At 39.1% G+C, this 21,134-nt stretch overlaps 1 pseudogene across 1 annotated transcript; it reads left to right on the top strand.

The window, feature by feature from the left end:
• The first annotated feature begins 338 nt into the window (after positions 1–338).
• Positions 339–1,673, top strand: LOC111540759 (annotated as a pseudogene). The gene has a single exon (XR_002731084.2). The product of XR_002731084.2 is annotated as an RNA-binding motif protein, X chromosome-like (transcript).
• The last annotated feature ends 19,461 nt before the right edge of the window (positions 1,674–21,134 follow it).

The following is a 21,134-nucleotide window of genomic DNA, read 5'->3' on the forward strand; positions in this document are numbered from 1 at the left end:
TTAACTATGTGATGGAGTCCCTATGTCTTACCAGTACTCAGGAATAGGTCCAAACGTGTACCACTGCCTCAGCCTCCTTGTTAATGTTCACTGTCCCAAAGCACCTGAATTTCTCCACCACTGCCATTGCCTTCCCTGACAACGTTGCTTCTCTCTCTGCCTCTCCCTTCCCAAACCCCAAATCCCTGGTGTGTTGTTGTCTCACTGTATCAGAGTTACGTGTTGTGGATTATACAGAAATGGAAAAGGAGCCCTTATACCAGTATTTTTTCACACCTTGTTCATCCTCTGGATGACATGAAAGCTAGTGGGACATAAAAACAGCTTCTGTCGGTTGCGCAGTAGTGCTAGCGGCTTCGCGGTTTGGTCCTCCGACCCTGCAGCCGCCACTGGTGCTGAGCTGCTAGGAGGCCCGTGTCGGCGAGCTCGTTGGAGCTTGAACCCATTGTCACCCCTCCGACTCACCGGCAAAAAAAAAAAAAAAAAAAAAAAAAAAAAATTGTTGAAGCAGATCGTCCAGGAAAGCTCTTCATTGGTGGGCTTAATACGGAAACAAATGAGAAAGCTCTTGAAGCAGTATTTGGCAAATATGGACGAATAGTGGAAGTACTCTTGATGAAAGACCAGGAAACCAACAAATCAAGAGGATTTGCTTTTGTCACCTTTGAAAGCCCAGCAGATGCTAAGGATGCAGCCAGAGACATGAATGGAAAGTCATTAGATGGAAAAGCCATCAAAGTGGAACAAGCCACCAAACCATCATTTGAAAGTGGTAGACGTGGACCGCCTCCACCTCCAAGAAGTAGAGGCCCTCCAAGAGGTCTTAGAGGTGGAAGAGGAGGAAGTGGAGGAACCAGGGGACCTCCCTCACGGGGAGGACACATGGATGACGGTGGATATTCCATGAATTTTAACATGAGTTCTTCCAGGGGACCACTCCCAGTAAAAAGAGGACCACCACCAAGAAGTGGGGGTCCTCCTCCCAAGAGATCTGCACCTTCAGGACCAGTTCGCAGTAGCAGTGGAATGGGAGGGAGAGCTCCTGTATCATGTGGAAGAGATAATTACGGAGGTCCACCTCGAAGGGAGCCACTGCCCTCTCGTAGAGATGTTTATTTGTCCCCAAGAGATGATGGGTATTCTACTAAAGACAGCTATTCAAGCAGAGATTACCCAAGTTCTTGTGATACTAGAGATTATGCACCACCACCACGAGATTATACTTACCGTGATTATGGTCATTCCAGTTCACGTGATGACTATCCATCAAGAGGCTATAGCGATAGAGATGGATATGGTCGTGATCGTGACTATTCAGATCATCCAAGTGGAGGTTCCTACAGAGATTCATATGAGAGTTATGGTAACTCACGTAGTGCTCCACCTACACGAGGGCCCCCGCCATCTTATGGTGGAAGCAGTCGCTATGATGATTACAGCAGCTCACGTGACGGATATGGTGGAAGTCGAGACAGTTACTCAAGCAGCTGAAGTGATCTCTACTCAAGTGGTCGTGATCAGGTTGGCAGACAAGAAAGAGGGCTTCCCCCTTCTATGGAAAGGGGGTACCCTCCTCCACGTGATTCCTACAGCAGTTCAAGCCGCGGAGCACCAAGAGGTGGTGGCCGTGGAGGAAGCCGATCTGATAGAGGGGAGGCAGAAGCAGATACTAGAAACAAACAAAACTTTGGACCAGAATCCCAGTTCAAAGAAACAAAAAGTGGAAACTATTCTGTCATAACTACCCAAGGACTACTAAAAGGAAAAATTGTGTTACATTTTTTAAATTCCCTGTTAAGTTCCCCTCCATAATTTTTATGTTCTTGTGAGGCAAAAAGTAAAACATGTTTAATTTTATTTGACTTTATGACATTGCTTTTCAACAAGCAAACGTTAAATGTGTTAAGACTTGTACTAGTGTTGCAACTTTCCAAGTAAAAGTATCCCTAAAGGCCACTTCCTATCTTGATTTTTCCCAGTAAATGAGGCAAGCAATTCTAAGATCTTCCACAAAACATCTAGCCATCTAAAATGGAGAGATGAATCATTCTACCTATACAAACAAGCTAGCTACTAAGGGGTGGTTGGGGTATGCTACTTATAAGATTTCAGGGTGTCTTCCAACTGAAATCTCAATGTTCTCAGTATGAAAAACCTGAAATCACATGCCTATGTAAGGAAAGTGCTATTCACCCAGTAAACCCAAAAAAGCAAATGGATAATGCTGGCCATTTTGCTGTTCTCACATTTCCTTGGGAATCTGCAAGAACCTCCCCTTTCCCCTCCCCCAGTAAGACCATTTAAGTGTGTGTTAAACAACTACAGAATACTAAATAAAAAGTTTGGCCAAAACCAACCATGAAAAAAAAAAAAAAAAAAAAAAAACAGCTTCTGTCAAGACCAGATTAAACAACACATCCTGTGCTAACCCATCTCCTGCACCACCATTACCCTGTCTCCATCCATCCATCCATCCAGTCATCCACTGATCCATCCACACATCCATCCATCCACCCATCCATCCATCCATCCGTCCATCCGTCCGTCCGTCCGTCTGTCCATCCATCCAACCATCCATCCATATATCCAACTATCTATCTATCTATCTATCTATCTATCTATCTATCTATCTATCTATCTATCTATCCATCCATCCGTCCATCCATCCTCTCATCCATTCCAAGGTACATCCTAGTCCCCTGCCATCCACATGCAAGACATCCTTCTCTCCCATTTCTCTGTGTTCCCTTAGCCCTTATAAATATTTTGCTACTCAAAATGCTCTTAATATTGAACATATGTATCAGGTATCTTACTATTAATATTAATATGTGCTTATATTATTTCTTGTAATTTTACAACACTTTGAGGTAAGTACTGGCCCTAATCTCTCTCACTGGACAGATGAGGAAATGGTCATATAGATATTAACCAGTTAGCTCAAGGTCACACTGGTGATTAATAACAACTAGGATTTGAACCTGGATTTCATGCCATCCTCTCTAAATCTAGAGCCCTTAATTTAGGAGAGGAAAAAAAATTATTACCATGTAGAATAACTACATTTTTATATTTTACTCTCCTCCAAGCCATGAGCTCATTTAATTTAACTCAATCCTATTCATTTCTATAGATCCTTTTTAAGCACCTCTCAGAGTCAGATTCTCTCCTGAAGACTCCCTGTAATGCAGAACCTCTTTCCTAGGCTTCCGTGTAGCCCCAGCTCCCGTCAGTGCTTGGAACCTGTATTCAACTGTCATTCATCAGTCAGAGGCAATGATGACTAAGCACATACAATGCCAACCAAAATTCCTAGACAAATAAGAAAGTCAAATAGGAGTGAAGATATCAAGTAAATTAGCAAATGACTATTTCCTGCAAACATTCTTTCCCTGCCAATCATGGGAGGTCTCCTCCTTCTTAATAAGGATTAATCCTGTTTTCTTTGGTGGGAGAGAGAAACATGCTTCTTATATATCATTTTTTTTCCCTCTAAATTCAACACAGTGTTGGATTCCAAGTTGGCCATCTAAACTTCTGCAAGCGCCAACAGCACAGTCTGTCCTCAAGGTAAATCACTGCCTTTAAGCCAGAACTTGAGCTGATTAACACAACTGCATGTGGGGGCATGCCTGACACCCCAAGACAAAGCAGCTTACTCTGCACAGTAGGAAGACCTTGGAGACTTTTCTGGTGGCTCTGAAGGCTTGTGCAGGTCCACAGCTCTCACAGGCCGTGAAAGGAATGGTGGTGTTTTTCTGAGGACTAACAACCCTCCCAGAGAAGAGACTTGCATCCCAAGGTCCCTGTGACACTCAAGAAACACATTTTTCTTGGCCACTTGCATGGATCCAAACTTTGGTACCCAAAAGAGTTGGATAAAGTTGATGCTAAAGAATACCTGAATGGGCTGCATCCTGTGAAACATGCTAACAAAACAAATTCCAGTGTCTTCACAGCACAGATACCCAAGAAGACTCCAAATGTTTCCCTCCCTCCACTGATGAAGCTCTGGTCAGAAGTAGATTTACCAGGAAGCCAATAAAATGTGAGCTCCAGGGACACTCACTTATATAGGCCCCATCTAAGGTTCTGCCTCTGTTTTCAATTTGTAACTTTGTATTCATTTTCTTTACAAGTTTCCCTCCTCCCCCTCATCCCTGCCCCCAGTTGTAAAATCATCAGGCTCCACAGAACTTGGATCTGTCCCAGGTCTAGGCAGAATTTTTCTGCATAGAAATCAATATTGGACTTAGAGGATTGTGGCTCCATCTCTCCAGATGATCCCAGAGTTAATGATTTAAATCCATCTCTTGCCTCCTGTATCTTTATCCTCTTTGGTGTCTCTGACACTGATTTCAGGAACCATCTACCTCCCAAGAGTGGAAATGAGTACCAGGCAGTAGGGCTCTTTCCCACACTGAATGGTCAGTTGAGGAATGAATTTCTTGTCATCTCCTCAGTAAAGGGACTTTCCTAAATCTCTCTTTGTCATCACCTGGTACCCTAAAGTCATCCCAGACATATTAGAAAAGAACTATGGTGGTAGAAAAGGATTCTGTACATACTTTTAACTCTGCCTGAACTTCCCTCCATTTATATAAAATTCCTACTATTCATCCCTTAAGAACCAGCTTCTACACCTTGGAGGGTGTAGGGACTGGAAAGTGGGATACCTTTCTTCATCCATGATAAGGCCCACAGCCATTACACCTGTAGCAAAAGGGAGGTTAAAAAGAGAAAAGCATAACAAATGTATTTAATCACAGTTTTATGTGTCATGGTAGCCTTCAGAAACGAAGACGCAAAGACCTGGAGAAAACTGTCCATTCTTATGCTTAGGTTTGATGAAGAATGGTCAACCATATAGAAATGTGATTGGGCAAAAGGATATGATCTAACAGAAATAGACTGAGGGGAAGATGAGACTCAGCAAGGGCTGTCCAGATTTTTCTTGGCCTCTCTGGGTAGCATTCATTTATCTGTGGCATGGAGCAGGACCTGTCTGGAATGATGGTCTTTAAGGGAGAAGGGACAGAGTGCTTTTTCCATCTTTTGTAGCTTGCTTTGCAGAACAGGAGTTCTAGTTTCCATGTACCATCTTGGGAAGAAGAATTCTGATTTCAATGATTTGCTTTGGAAGAGAAAGAAGAGTGGGAGGCAGGAGGGCAGGCAAAGGTCAGAAAGATGCTTCTGAGGCCTTCCAATCTCCTTTAGTTCCAAGAACTCAGTCTGCCAAAGCGCCATACTTTAGGGTACTGTTTCCCAAGCCTTAACAAGGGAAAGAAGTACATTTTGTTTATCCGTGTATCATTAGTATCTGCCATTTTTATAGGCACTCAGTCAATCTTGACCACATAAATAAATGAATTAATCAGTGAAATATGAGATGAAACATTAGGAAAGGAGAATGAACTGGATGTGAGTAGAGACGAAAAAGTAAAAAGCTAGTACATGTAAACAAAATTTTGAGCTGTGTAAACAAAACTAAAGCAACCGTTAAACTGATACAATTCCCTCTTTTGATTTATGAAAACATCAGACAGGTTTCTCATGAAAATTGGTTAGGAAATGTAATTAGAACCCTTAAGGGAGGCAACCACACTGAGTCATTTCTCTTAATTTGTAGCTTTTCATCTGCTCAAGGGGTTTCAGTGTAGAAAGGAAACTTTGCAAGTAGGGAAAAGTCAATATGGACCTAGAGAGAGGCTTATGTATTTTCTTGTGCTGGAAATTTGTCCAATCACTTTTAATTAATAGGTAAGGCTAAAGCTTTGAGTATTAGTTTAAATAATTTGCTTAAATAAAACTATAGCTAGCTTCACATAAACATCAACGGAATAGAGCTCGCTTTTATTTTCCTTTTTATCTTTTTTTCCTCCTGTAACACAGGAAAAGTGTATCAAATTATTATCTCCATTTTATATGTAATAAACATTTCCTATAAATTTTGTGCACAAATATGATCACATCTCCTATTTTTACAATTCATACTTTGAGATTCATTTGTCTTATTAGCTGGAAATCTAATTTCCGCAATTGATCTTATTTATAGAGACTTTTGTACTGTAGAAGGACTGTGTCATTCTAACTTCCACAACCAAGAGGAATAGAACTGGAGTTTGATCTAATCCAACCAGCAGAAGAAAAAAGAAAGAAATGAAAATTTTTTCAATAATTTAATTAAAGCAAAAAAGAGAAACTGAAAACAAAAAACTTAGATAGAAAACAAAAATACAAAAAATAAATCCCAATATATTTGTAATGACAATAAAGATGAATGGATTAACTTTTTCAAGTAGAAGACAAAGACTCTTGCCTGGTTTTTAAGAATGTCCAAAGACACTCCTAAATTAAACAATAACAAAATCAATTTAAAAGTTAGAAATGTTAAGAAACAAAACAGACAAATGCTAACAAAATGAAAGCAAGGCATAAAAGCATTAATACCAGACAAAGCACATTTCAAGAATAAAAGATGTTAATTTCAAAGAAAGATGTTTTAAACTCGCTAAAGGTACAATTCACCAGGAAGATATAAGAGGCATCAACTTGTATGTACATAAAACCATAGCTTCAAAACATATGAAGAAAAAAATTATAGACATAAAGTAATTATTGACAAATTCAAAATAATACAGTAGGAAGTTAACATATTATCTTAGAAATAGGCAAGTCAAAAAGCCAAAAAAAAAGTAAGAATGAACATGATCTGAACAACACTATTAACAATCTTGATCGTATATATAAAGAGAGAGAGGAAGAAAGAGTCGGAGACAGAGAAAGAACTCACCATCTTATATAGGAAACTACACATTCCTTTCAAAAGCATGTGGATCATTTACAAACATAGGATATAAATTTGGCCACAAAAATTTCAATAAATTTCCAAAATATAATAATACCTACCACATTCTCTGGCCACAGTGTAATAGTACTTATTAGCAACAGAAAGATAGTCATCCACAAGAAAATCAAACTAATTCTATTCTTAAACAACTCAGATTAAAAAGAGAATTAGAAGCAAATTATAAACTATTTATAAGTGAATAATTATTATACTACATATCAAAGTTTGTGAAATGTTGCCAAAGCAAAACTCGAAAGAAAAATTAGGGTGGGCATGGTGGCTCACGCCTGTAATCCCAGCACTTTAGGAGGCCAAGGCAGGCAGACCACGAGGTCAGGAATTAGAGACCAGCCAGTTCAAGACAAGCCTGGCCAACATGGTGAAATCCCATCTCTACTAAAAACACAAAAATTAGCTAGGTGTGGTGGTGCATGCCTGTAATCCCAGCTACTCAGGAAACTGAGGCAGGGGAATTGCTTGAACCCAGGAGGCAGAGGTTGCAGTTAGCCGAGATTGTGCAACTGCACTCCAGCCTGGGTGACAGAGCAAGACTCCATCTCGAAAAAATAAAAACAAATTAAAGCCTTAAATAGATTGTATCAATAAAAATTACCTAGGCTGGGGCTGGCAAAATTTTTCTCTAAAACCATAGATAGTTAATAGTTTAGTATTTGCAGACCATATAGGCTCTGTCACATTTACTGAACTAACTCTGCCATTATACAGTAGTCACCTCTTATCCACAGTTTTGCTTCCCATAGTTTCAGTTACCTGTGGTCAAATGAGGTATGAAAATATTGAATGAAAAGTTCTAGTCATAAACAATGCATAAATTTTAAATTGTTCATGTTTCTGAGTAGCATGATGAAAGCTCACCCTGTTCCACTCTGCACACCAAGATGTCAATCATCCTTTTGTCCAGCACATCCATACTGTAGACACTACATGGCCATTAACTACTTAGTAGACTTTTTTGTTATCAGATTGATAACACAGAGCTTGTGTTCAAGTAACCTTTGTTTTTACTTAATAATGGCTCCAACACACAAGAATACTGATACTGATAGTTCTGATAAGCCAAAGAGAAACAGTGAAATGCTTCCTTTAAGTCAAAAGGTGAAAATTCTTGATCTAAGGAGAGAGCAAAAAAACTTTTATTAGCATATATCATTATAATTATTCTATTTTATTATTAGTTATTGTTGTTAATCTCTTACTGTGCCAGATTATAAATTAAACTTTATCTTACATATGTATGCACAGAATAGGAATAAAACATAGCATATGTAGGGTTTGGTACTATATATGGTTTCAGGCATCCAGTGGAGGTCTCGGAATATATACCAAGGATAAGTGAAGACTACTGTAGTTTGAAAGCAGCCATAGACAATAGGCAAAGGAATGAGAATGATTGTGTTCTAATAAAACTTTATTTACAAAATCAGTGGCAAGCAGGATTAGGTCCAAGAGCCAGAGTTTGTCTCTTTTCTAGGGTATGCTGAGGTAACAAAGAACCTGAAAAATGTAGTTGCTTATACAAATAAGGATTTAGTTTTCACTCACTCCCATGACTCTACTCATAACAGTCATCCTCACTCTGGGACCCAGGCCGACAGAGCAGGAATCACTCGAAACATTGCCAATAGCAGTGGCAAGAAAAAGTACAACTGGCTCATACATTTCTGCCTAGAAATGACACAATGTCATCTCTTCTTGCATTTATGGACGAAAACCAATTATATGGCCAAAACTAACTTAAGAGGGCAGGGAAATTTAATTATCCCAAAGGAGCGAAATAGGTATTATTGAACAGTAAGTAATACTCTCTCCCATATGTTTATATTAAAAAAGTTCTTTTCTGAAGATTCCAGTGTTATCTTCCCTTCCATTATGGGTTGAATTGTGTTCCCTCAAATTTCGTATGTTCAAGTCTTAACCTCTAGCACCTCAGAATGTGACCTTATTTGGAAATGGGTCTTTCTAGAGGTAATCAAGTTAATGTGAGGTCATTAGGGTAGGCTCTAATCCAGTATGACTAGGGTCCTTATAAAAATGGAACATTTAGAAAGGAGACACACATAGAGGGAAGACAGTGTGATGCGTTCTAAGAAGATGACCATCTATAAGCCAACAAGAGTGGCTTGGAACAGATTCTTCCCTCATGAGCCTCAGAAGGAACCAACCCTGCCAGCATTTTGATTTCTAGAGGACTTCTCGCCCCTAGAACTGTGAGAAAAATGTCTGTTGTTGAGCCACCCATCTGAGGTACTTTCTTACAGCAGCCCCAGCAAACTAATACACCTTCCAAGGGAGACTCACGGGGTACCCTATACCTACTTCTTTGTTAGAGGCTGTCCTCTGGGAGTCCAAAGTGGTTTTCTGATGAGGATGCAAAGGCGTAAGAATGATACAATGGACTTCGGAGACTCAGGGGGAAAAGGTGGGAAGTGGGTGAGGGATAAAAGACTACAAATGGGGTTCAGTGTATCCTGCTTGGGAGATGGGTGCACCAAAATCTCACAAATCATCACTAAAGAACTTACTCATGTAACCAATTACCACCTATCGTACACAAATCTATGGAAATTTTAAAAAAAATTTTAAAGTGCTTTTATGGTAGTTTCTTTGCTCAAGAATGGGGAGAAAACATATCTTTGGTCTTTGGTGGACCATCCTGCTACTAAAGATGAGTCCAACTGGAAAATTAAGTCTCTGACTCGGGTAACATGGCTATGGTAGAGATAGGACTAGCACAGGAAGCCTTTGACCTCTGATGATGAACAAGCCCTTTCATGAGCACCAACGAGTCACCACAACTCTAACTGCTTTACAGGTGTTTTTTCACTTAATCCTCATATCAACCCTATGCAGTAGATACTATTATTTCACTTTCTTTCCATTTTAAATCAAGTGAAATGAGACCAAGACTAAGTAGCCCACTAAGGGTCCCAGAGCTAGAAAGCTGGACAGAAAGAATTCAAACCAGGTAATATGTGAAGACTACACCAGAATGACTCCCTCCTCTGGAATCCCATGTGCTCCTTACTCACATTCTGGTTCTGTCTTTCACCACTCTCTTGTGGGTAGGTGTCCTGGTGGCTTTCCTGCCTATAATGTTACTTAGTCATCTGAATTTCCTGTGTCAGGTACAGTGCCTGATACAGAGTGGTCACCCAACCAGTGTGTTACATGAATGAAGAATGAATGAATTGTGTCTTCACTGCAGGGATAGTGATTTTGGTGGATAGTGATTTTGGTGGATAGTCAGATGGAGTCAGATTGAAGGGCACCTAAAGCTTAATCCCTGCCCGTGAGTCCTTATGTGCCTTTGGGCAAATCTCTTACTTTCTTTTTTTTTTTGAGATGGAGTCTGGCTCTGTTGCCCAGGCTGGAGTGCAGTGGCCGGATCTCAGCTCACTGCAAGCTCCGCCTCCCAGGTTCCCACCATTCTCCTGCCTCAGCCTCCAGAGTAGCTGGGACTACAGGCGCCTGCCACCTTGCCTGGTTAGTTTTTTGTATTTTTTAGTAGAGACGGGGACACTGTTAGCCAGGATGGTCTCGATCTCCTGACCTCGTGATCCGCCCGTCTCGGCCTCCCAAAGTGCTGGGATTACAGGCTTGAGCCACCGCGCCCGGCCTAAATCTCTTACTTTCCACATGAAGGTTTTCTCCTTGGCATGAGTGAAACTTTCATATCTTCCCACATACATTATGGATTCATTCATGAATTAGTAGTGTGCATTAACACTATAAATGCTGTACTTCTGCTTAAGATATGCCCCACGGACAACAGAGAGATCCATCCCTTTCACAGCAGCTTCAACTTCCAGGCTACTCGGAGGATTCTAAATCACTTCCATGTACTTGGAATGTGTTGAAGAGTTAATGAAAGCACTGAAATAGGCAACCAAAGTGCCCTTCTACCTGTGTCCTAGTTTTTTTTTTTTTTTTGTCTTGGATTTTTCCCAAGTTTCTTAAAGGGACAAATGGTTGACAGCCACATGTATAAGCATGGGCCTCTGCTTAGGAAGCAGGACCCAGCTCATTTCTGTCTGTGACTTGATGTATGACTTTGGGCAATGTGCTCGCCTTCCCTGTTCATCTGTTTCCTTATGTAGAAAATCAAAAAATTGCCCTGCATGACTTCTCTTTCTGCTATAATATTCTTTGATGCAACACTGGACAAGATGCTATGTGTGGAGCTCTGCACCGAAAGCTGCAGATACAGCAGTGAGTGGAGGATCAGGGTCTGGGTATGTAAACACTGAGAGCCTGAGCACCGGGCCAGTGCTCCAGTGAAGCCAGAGGCCTCATGGGTTCTGACACAGCTGGGGATGGGTGAGTACTTTGGTGGGGCATGAGATGAAGGGCAGGATACAAGGCTAAAAAAAAGCAGGGGAGGGGGTGCTTCTGTACCTCATGAGGAATTTAGACTCCATCCTGTATTCCTGTTACCCCAACTTTGTTCCTTTTTGTCCCACCATCGCTGTTTTGGCCAACTCTGTGCTATAGCGGTTAACAGCAGGGCCACCAGGGCTGCCAGTCCAAGTTTGTATCTGTGCTTTGCTGCTTACTGGCAGCGTGACCTTAGGAAAATTACCTAACCTCTCTGTGCCTCAATTCTTCATTGCAGAATGGAGATGATACCTCACAGAAACGTTAGAAAGGCTCAATGTGTTACTACATGTCAAGTACTTACAAACAGTGCCTGGTACCTAAAAAGAATTCAAAAACCTTTGGCTGGTATCTTTATACCTGTGTACCATTGGAAGTGATGTTTTAATATATGGTTTAGAAAAACATAGCACTGTACATGGAAATTCAGGATGTGAAGATCCACACTAACAATTTATATCATTTGCACAATGTATCCCCCTGGAATGTAGAGGCAGAGATTTGGTTATTGAGGTTTTTAAAAAATCACTGGGCATGGCTGAAAAAATGTTCCTGTAATCCATGTCAACTTTGTAAGATGAATTACCATAGGCATAACTACTTGAACTTCCCCCTTAGAAAAAAAAATATGTGAAATCACTAGTGTAATTTTAATAATTAGACCTTAATTATATATACCTTAAGTATATTACTATTAAAAGTAAAAGTGTTCAACCTTCTGCTTCCTAAAACTTGTTTATGTGTAAAACCCTTATTGTATACAATGAAGAGACAGAAATGTTTTAAGCAGCGAGTGACATGCACAGATTTGTATTTAAAAATTTTTAGTAATATTGCCTCCCCTTTTGTTCCTTTCCTTATCCTCAGTGTGAGTGCTTGTTAAACAGAGGGGTAGATAAGTCAGGCTTTGCAAAAGTTGGGATTAACTTGCCTTTTTCATACATTGCATTGTTTCCCTGTTCAGTTGTGACATGCCATATTGGTTTTGAATACAATGTTTTAAATAGAGTAAACAAAACATTCGGTTTTCTCAAATAGCTGAGGCCACAACGGAATATTTGCACAGGCTGTTATTTCTAGCTGGAATGCTCTTTACGTGCTCTCCTCTTAGCTTCTACTTACTTAACTTCAGAATTCTATGAAGCAGTGTTTCATAGGGAAGCCTTACTCTGTCTAGCTTACCAGTCAGATTGCCTCATTATTTATGCATCTGATACAAGTCTATGTCCTACAGTTTATCACAGTTGTAACTATATGTTTACTGGTGTGACCACTTGATTAATACCTGTCTCGCCCACTAGATGGTAAGAACCATGAGTAAAAGGATCACACCTGATTTTGCTTACCACTTATCACCAGTACTTTGCACAATGCCTGGCACATAATAGGATCAATAAATATTTTTGGAATACATAAATGAATGAATGAATTAAACATGATTTTAAGGTGCTCCATTTAATCTTCATTATAAATATGCAGAATAGAAAGAGCGCAAAATTTGAAACTGTGCACCTGGATTTATGTCTATAACCCACCTCTTATGAACACTGGTCTGGCCACATGCTAACATTTTTGAGCTTCTGGATCCAGTAGTATCACTTATCAATAGGATTTAGGTGAAAATTAAATAGTATAATACAAGGGAAAGAGTAATGTGTATATTCTATTAGTGTATACATATGTTAAACTAATTATTGTTCTGAGTTGCTCACATACAGGAATTCATAGAATACTTTCTGCCCTCAAAGAATATATTTTCCTTGAACTTTCAAAATACACTCACACACATACACACAATGATCACAATAGTTACAGAATAGGATGAAATAGTGTGGCATAAAATGTGGTGCTACAATTTTCAGAGGGACTTTTTAAAATTTAAATTAAATTAGTTATTATTATACTTTAAGTTCTGTAGTACATGTGCAGAACATGCAGTTTTGTTACATAGGTATACACGTGCCATGGCAGTTTGTTGCACCCATCAACCCATCACCTACATTAGGTATTTCTCCTAATGCTATCCCTTCCCAAGCCCCCCATGCCCTGACAGGCCCCAGTGTGTGATGTTCCCCTCCCTGTGTCCATGTCTTCTCATTGTTCAACTACCACTTATGAAGGAGAACATGTGGCATTTGGTTTTCTGTTCCTGTGTTAGTTTGCTGAGAATGATGGTCTCCAGCTTCATCCATGTCCCTGCATAGAATATGCACTCATCCTTCTTTATGGCTGCATAGTATTCCACAGTATATATGTGCCACATTTCCTTTATCCAGTCTATCATTGATGGACGTTTGAATTGGTTTCAAGTCTTTGCTATTGTGAATAGTGCTGCAATAGACGTACGTGTGCATGGGTCTTTATAGTAGAATGATTTATAATCCTTCAGGTATATACCCAGTAATGGGATTGCTGGGTCAAATGGTATTTCTAGTTCTAGATCCCTGAGGAATTGCCACACTGTTTTCCACAATGGTTGCACTAATTTACACTCCCACCGACAGTGTAAAAGTATTCCTATTTCTCCACATCCTCTCCAGCATATGTTGTTTCCTGCCGTTTTAATGATCACCATTCTAACTGGCGTGAGATGGTATCTCATTGTGGTTTTGATTTGCATTTATCTAATGACCAGTGATGATGAGCATTTTTCATATGTTTGTTGGCTGTGTAAATGTCTTCTTTTGAGAAGTGTCTGTTCATATTCTTTGCCCACTTCCTGATGGGGTTTTTTTGTTTTGTTTTGGTTTTTTCTTGTAAATTTGTTTAAGTTCTTTGTAGATTCTGGATATTAGCCCTTTGTCAGGTGGATAGATTGCAAAAATTTTCTCCCATTCTGCAGGTTGCCTGTTCACTCTGATGCTAGTTTCTTTTGCTGTGCAGATGTTCTTTAGTTTAATTAGATCCCATTTGTCAATTTTGGCTTTTGTTACCACTACTTTTGGTGTTTTAGACATGAAGTCTTTGCCCATGCCTATGTCCTGAATGGTACTGCCTAGGTTTTCTTCTAGGATTTTTATGGTTTTAGGTCTTATGCCTAAGTCTTTAATCCATGGTGAGTTAACTTTTGTATAAGGTGTAAGGAAGGGGTCCAGTTTCAGTTTTCTGCATATGGCTAGCCAGTTTTCCCAACACCACTTATTAAATACGGAATCACTTCTTCAGGGGTATATGTTAATGTTTCTAGAAGCATGGTAGCAAAGAGAAAATATAAGAGTTTAAATTTTAATCCATGTTTCCCATTTAGAAGACTGATATTATAATTTCTGCTCTGCCACTGACTGGCTATATGACCTTAAATAAGTCATTTAGATTATCTCAGTTTCCACATCGAAAATAGGGATAATTCTACCCCTCTATAAGGTTGCTGCAAGAATTCACAAGGGCTATAAATTTCTATATTAAAAAAAAGAATAAAGACCTCAAAAAAGAAAAGCTTCAAGTCAAGAACAAACTAAACCCAAGCAGGTAGAAAAAAAGGAAATAATAAAGACCAGAGTGAAAATAAGCTAAATACAGAATAGAAAACTAACAGAAAAAAAAATTAACAAAACCAAAAATTAGTTATTAAGAATGAACCTTTGAATGAATAAATCCACAAACCTTATTTAACTAGACTGACCAGGAGAAGAAAGAGAGAGAGAAAGAAGACTCAAAGTACTACACTCAGCAGTGATAGAGGAGATATTGTTATCAACCTTGCAGAAATAGAATTGTAAATGAATGCTATGAACTATTGTAAGTAAACAAATTGGATAACCTAAATGAAATGGACAAATTCTTAGAAAGCCACACACTACTGAAACTGATTCAAGAAGGAATAAGTATTTGAATAGGCCTATAACAAATAGAGATAGAATTAGTAATCACTTTACTCAAAGAAAATCCCAAAACTAGATAGATTTATTGGTGCAAAAACTTCCTTTAAGAAGAATTAACACTAATCCTTCACAAACTCTTCCAAAAATTAGGAAACATTTCCCAACTCATTTTTAAGGCCAGTATTACCTGATAGCAGAACCAAAGATATCACAAGAAAAGAAAATTATAGACAAATATCTTTTATGAATATAGATGCAAGAGTCTTCAACAAAATATTAGCAAACCAAATTTAACAACATAAAAAGATGATTATACACTATGACCTGAATTTATCCCAGGAATGTAAGTTTGTTTTAATATACAAACATTAAACAATGTAATACATTATATCAATAGAGATTAATATCACATAATCATTTCAGTAGATGCAGAAAATATATTCAACAAAATCTAACTACCTTTCATAAAAAAGTATTCAACTGGGAATAGAAGGTAAGTTCCTCAATCTGATGAAGGGCACCTATGAAAAACCCACAGCTGTCATCATGATTAATGGTGAAAGACTCAAGACTTTCCCTCTAAAATCAAAAACGAGGCAAGAATGTATACAGTCTTGCCACTTCAATTCAATGATGTATTGAATTAGGCAAGAAAAAAAATAAAAGGCATCCATAGTGGAAAGGAAGAAGTAAAACTGTCTCCACTATCAAATGAAATGAACTTGTATATAAAAATCCTAAGGAATATAAACAAGCAAAGAAACAAAGAGCTAAAAACCAAACCAAAATAAAACTATAAGAGCCAGTAAATAAGTAGAGCAAGGTTTCAGGGTAAAAAAAAAATCAGTTGTATTTTTATATGCTAGCAATGAATAATCTTAAAATTAAGAAAACAATTCCATTTATAACAGCATCAAAAAGAATGAAATGCCTAGGAATAAATGTAACCAAAATATCTATCTATCTATCTATCTACCTATCTATCTATCTATCTATCTATCTATAGGTATTTTTGAGACAGAGTCTTGCTCTGTCACCCAGGCTGGATTGCAGTGGTGTGATCTCAGCCCACTGCAACCTCCACCTCCTGGGTTTAAGCAATTGTCCTGCCTCAGCCTCACAAGTAGCTAGGACTATAGGGGCCCATCACCATGCCCAGCTAATTTTTGCATTTTTAGTAGAGACAGGGTTTCACCATGTTGGCCAGGCTGGTCTTGAACTCCTGACCTCGGGTGATCCACCCGCCTTGGCCTCCCAAAGTGCTGGGATTACAGGTGTGAGCCACTGCGCCCAGTCACAAGAAATGCATATTAAAAATTATAAAACACTATGGAGAGAATTTAAAGATCTAAATAAATGGAAAGACATCCTATGTTCATGGACCGGAAGACAATGTTATTAAGATGGCAATACTTCCCAAATTGATCTACAGAGTCAACACAATCCTACCAAAATCCTAGCTGATTTTTTTTTTTTAAAGAATTCAACAAACAAGCTTATCCTAAATTCAGATGGAAATGCAAAGATTCAGAAAAAGCAAAACAATCTTGAAAAAGAGCAAACTAGAAAGACTCATTCAGTTTCTGATTTCAAAACTTACTACAAAGCTATAGCAATCAAGTCAGTGTGGTACTAGCATAAGATTCTCTCTCTATATATATTTATATATGTATATAAATAGAATTCAGACCAAGAAATAAAGCCTAGTCCATTGATTTTCAAAAAGGATGCCAACTTGTTCAATAGAAAAAGGTTATTTCGACAAATAGTGAAAGGTTATTTCGACAAATGGTGCTGGGGCAACTAGATATCCACATGCAAAATAAACTTGGACTCCTACTTTACACCATATACAAAAATTAACTCAAAATGGCTCAAAGACCAAAATATAAGTGCTAAATATATGAAATTCTTAGAATAAAACATAGGTGCAAATCTTTGTGAACTTGAATTAGGCAACGATTTCTTAAATGTAACACCAAAAGCACAAGCAACAACAACAAAAAGATAAGTTGGATTTTCACAGTTTAAAACTGTGTGTTTCATAGAATGCTATCAAGAAAGCAAGAAGTAACTTTCAAACTGGGGAAAAAAATTACAAATCATATATCTGATAAGGGACCAATAAAGAACTATTACAATTCAACAATAAAAAGACAAGTAACCCAAATAAAAATGGGCAAAACATTTGTAATGACATTTCTCCAAAGATATACACACATCATTTCCACTCACATTCCATTGTGAGAACTTACCTGTACAACCACACCTAATGCTAGAGGCCTAGGACACATAGCTCTATAGCCCTTGCCTGAGAAACCACAACTCTATACAATGGAAGAAAGAGCACAGATTTTTCTTGGAGATTTAGCCATATGTACCTCAGTAGCAATTGTTAACCATGTCACACTGCCATCATCCACAGCAGAACATATGGAATGCCTTAAGAATCTACTGAGTCTCAAGGTCCCACCAGTTTGGTAAATCTCACCTTTGGCCTTTTGGTGTCCACACCGTTATTTAATCCTTGAAGATTGAGAAACTCTTCTCATTAGAGGCACTTGGTATGGTGGTGACACTTGGATTTCCTTTCATCCCATATGAGATATGTAAACTCAGAACAAGAAAAATACATGCTTTTTATCATTCATACATAAGGCATTTCCTTTCTTGGCATCTCTGAGGCTGATGAATGAGTTTTTTCCTCCCTAAATACTCTTCATGCTTCATGAGCTATAATGAAAAGAAATGACATGCTCTGAATTCATCTGATTTAGGCACAGGCATATTGAATGTCTTGCCATTAAGTATATTTTTTGATGTGTAATATCCTTATGATCACATTATTTCCCTTTATGCTAGAAAGAAACACTTGGGGGAAGGCAGGGAAGCAATACAAAAACTCCCAGCCCAATTTGATTACATTGGGATTAGTTAGCTATGCAGTGATGCCAGTAACAAAAGAGTGACCCAGATCCCCAAGCAGGCAAGTGCTCAGAAAGTTATTTTATTTTCAGGGTGAGGTGACCACAAACATATTTGATTTCTACCCCCCAGAAGTTATAAATCTGACTCTGTGGAAACAAGAAAAAGGTAATTATTATGGTTGTAAAGCTCTTTGCAGCTTTGCGAATAGCTTTCAGATTCCCTATTGCAGTGGAGCAGGATGCATAGCTTCATTCACTCATTTAATGTATATTTAGTGAGTACATGTTATGTACAAGGCACTGTCTTAGGTGTTAGATTTCTATCTCCCTGTTACTTAGGAGAAAACTGAGGCTCAGAGATGTAAAGTAGCGTGCCCATGATCACGGTCAGTGGAATTCGAACATACTTTTCTTAAACCTGGTTCTATTAAACCAACCCTAGGTTATCATAGTAACTGTTGATGATTTACATGTGTCAGGCAAAGTGGTAAGAACTTTATATACTATATCTCATCTGATCTTCTCATCAACCTTGTGAATAGGTATTGTTTCCTCATTTTACATATGAAGAAACCAAGGTTTAGAGAAGTCAGGAGCCTTGCCCAAAGTCACAACATGTGTAAGTGGCAGGGCTGACATCTCTATCTAGCTCTATCTGTCTGGAAGCCTCCTTTGCCTGTACTTTGCCTCTTCTTCTCTCCCTCCCTGCTAATTGCCTGTGCCCATGAGACCCTGTCCATGTAGCCACAGCTGATTGAATAGGGATTGACACCTGCCACAGGCAGCTTTCCTAAGGCCAGTGCTCTGTAGCACCCTGATCCAGGCACACTTCAGGGCACAGTCCATACTGGGGGTGTCAGCTGTTGCCACAGTCCTTGCCCATTCAAGATGGGTCACTGGCCTCTGCCTCATCTGTTTAAGTTCCAAAGTCACTTGATGGCTGTACTTGCTCCCTGCTCTGATAGCCAACAGTGGTCACTCATTCATCCTTCCCTCGTTCTTTCTTCCAGCTTTAATTTCTGGAAATGAGTCTTTGGTTCAATTCTCCCTGGTCCGGACTGGTAACATCATTTTTAGGGCCCAGAGCAAAATTAAAATGTAGGGTTTCTTGTTCAAAAATTATTACAAATTTGAAGACAGCAGCAACAGGACATTGAGTCAAGAATGAGACTTTTCTGAGTGTGAAACCCTGTGTGTTTAAACAAGTTATATGCACATGAAGCCAGCCCCAGCCCTGGCACAGTTTTTAATGAAATTTTTGGAATGGCCCAGATTTTTACCATACATTCTTCTTCTGTTTTTGCATCACACCTCCCTGCTCTAACCTGGAACAGGCCAACTTTCACCATGGCTCTGGTAGCACTTGTTCTCCATTTCTTGGTCCTTTTACCCATTGTAACCTAATTCTCTAATTTCCTAAGTTTCCAGTAGTCTGTCTACCCCCAGACCAATCCTAACTCCCTGACATTTTCACGGACATCTCATACACTGAGCTTTCCAGCCAGTGACCTTGCACTGTATACAGATAGGAGACTGATCAGGAGAGAGAAAAGACTGTGTATGTTTGGCAAAGTATTTGTTTATAAGGATTTTTGGCATCTGGAGTAATTTTTGCTTTTTATTAAATATAGCTCTGCATTTTGTAGATGGTTCTCAACTTGGCCTGAGATTCTTGAGGGAAATTTTGGGATTTTTGCCAAACAATAACACAGAACTTCATATTTATATTATAAAAGCCAGCAGTGTCACCATAGACAACTTCCTTCCTTTGTTGGAGCAGTTTTCAAAAACACAGATCACAACATTATTCAGTACAGTAAACCACACCATCCACCCCTTTATTGTTATTGACAACAGTAGGGCAGACTGTGTAAGTCATATCCAGGTGGAAAACATTGGCTCCAGTGCATCCTATTGTGAAATCCTCATGCATTGTGTTGCAGCACTGACAACAAAGGAAAAATTAAGAAACATAAAGAGGGAGAAGAAAAAAGATTCCAAATGGAATAAGATAAAAGAGAGAGAAGTTCAAAAAGCAGTAGGCCAAGATATGCTGTGAATGTACAAGACTCTGGTTCTCTTAAATCAATACTAGTGCATGACAGCAAACATTTATTGAGTATTTGCTGTATACAAGACATGGGTTGATCTGATACATATTTATTCGGTCTTCTCAACAACATTGAAACCACCTTTGCAAACTTACAACAGTAAGAGAAATCTAACACAGTTGTCTCCATCTTGCTTCTGACCTCCAACCTGCCCTTGGTCATTCCTGGGCGTAGGCCAAGATAACCTTGCATGGAATTTAGTTTATAGTTTAACTTGAAAGCAAGGATGATAATAGCCCCTCCCTAAAATGAACTCCCTCCTTGCTCAGTGACTGAAAACTCCCTTTGTGGATTTTTTTTTTTTTTTTTTGAAAACTATCTTTGTAAACTAGAATAGGATTCTGGGAAGGTTCTGAACTCTACTAAAATGTAGGCATAGTTTCTATAATCCCTTACTGCTCAGGAGTCATGTGGCCAGAGGTTATAAGATTTGTGGCTTCCCTAATTGCTTCTATAGATAGCGTCCCTATTGTAGAAACTAAAATTGATTTTTTGAGATATCTTTCAGACTGACCCCTCCTGGACTCTGACTCATGACTCAGCTAATCCTGTGTCTACCCAGAGGAAAACTCAGTGCATGAGGACCATTTTCCACACCTCTATTCTTTCATCCCCAACCAATAAGCAGCACCCACTTCCCAGACCCCTGCCCACCAACTTGTGCATAAAACCCCTAAGCTCTGAGCCTTCAGGGAGATTGAATTGAGTGAGAACTCTGGTTCTCCTGTATGGACTGGCCTTGTGTCGATTAAACTCTTTCTCTACTACAATGCCCCAGTCTCAGTGAACTGATTTTGACTGTGCAGAAGGCAGGAAGAACCCAACAGACAGGCAATTACAACCTTGTGAAGTGGGTATTATTTTACAGATGAGGAGGAATATAAGGCTCAGAGAAGTAAAGAGCGTTGACCGAAGTCACAGATCCCATAAATGGCAGAGCTGGAATCTGTATCTCCATGGTCTAAACTTCTTCCATTCCCTGCTGACAGGCTGTGGCCTGGAGACTCTACCCCTACAGTCATAGCTAATT

The sequence above is a fragment of the Piliocolobus tephrosceles genome, chromosome 13 (genome assembly GCF_002776525.5).
Source record: "Piliocolobus tephrosceles isolate RC106 chromosome 13, ASM277652v3, whole genome shotgun sequence".
NCBI classification, from domain to species: Eukaryota; Metazoa; Chordata; class Mammalia; order Primates; family Cercopithecidae; genus Piliocolobus; species Piliocolobus tephrosceles.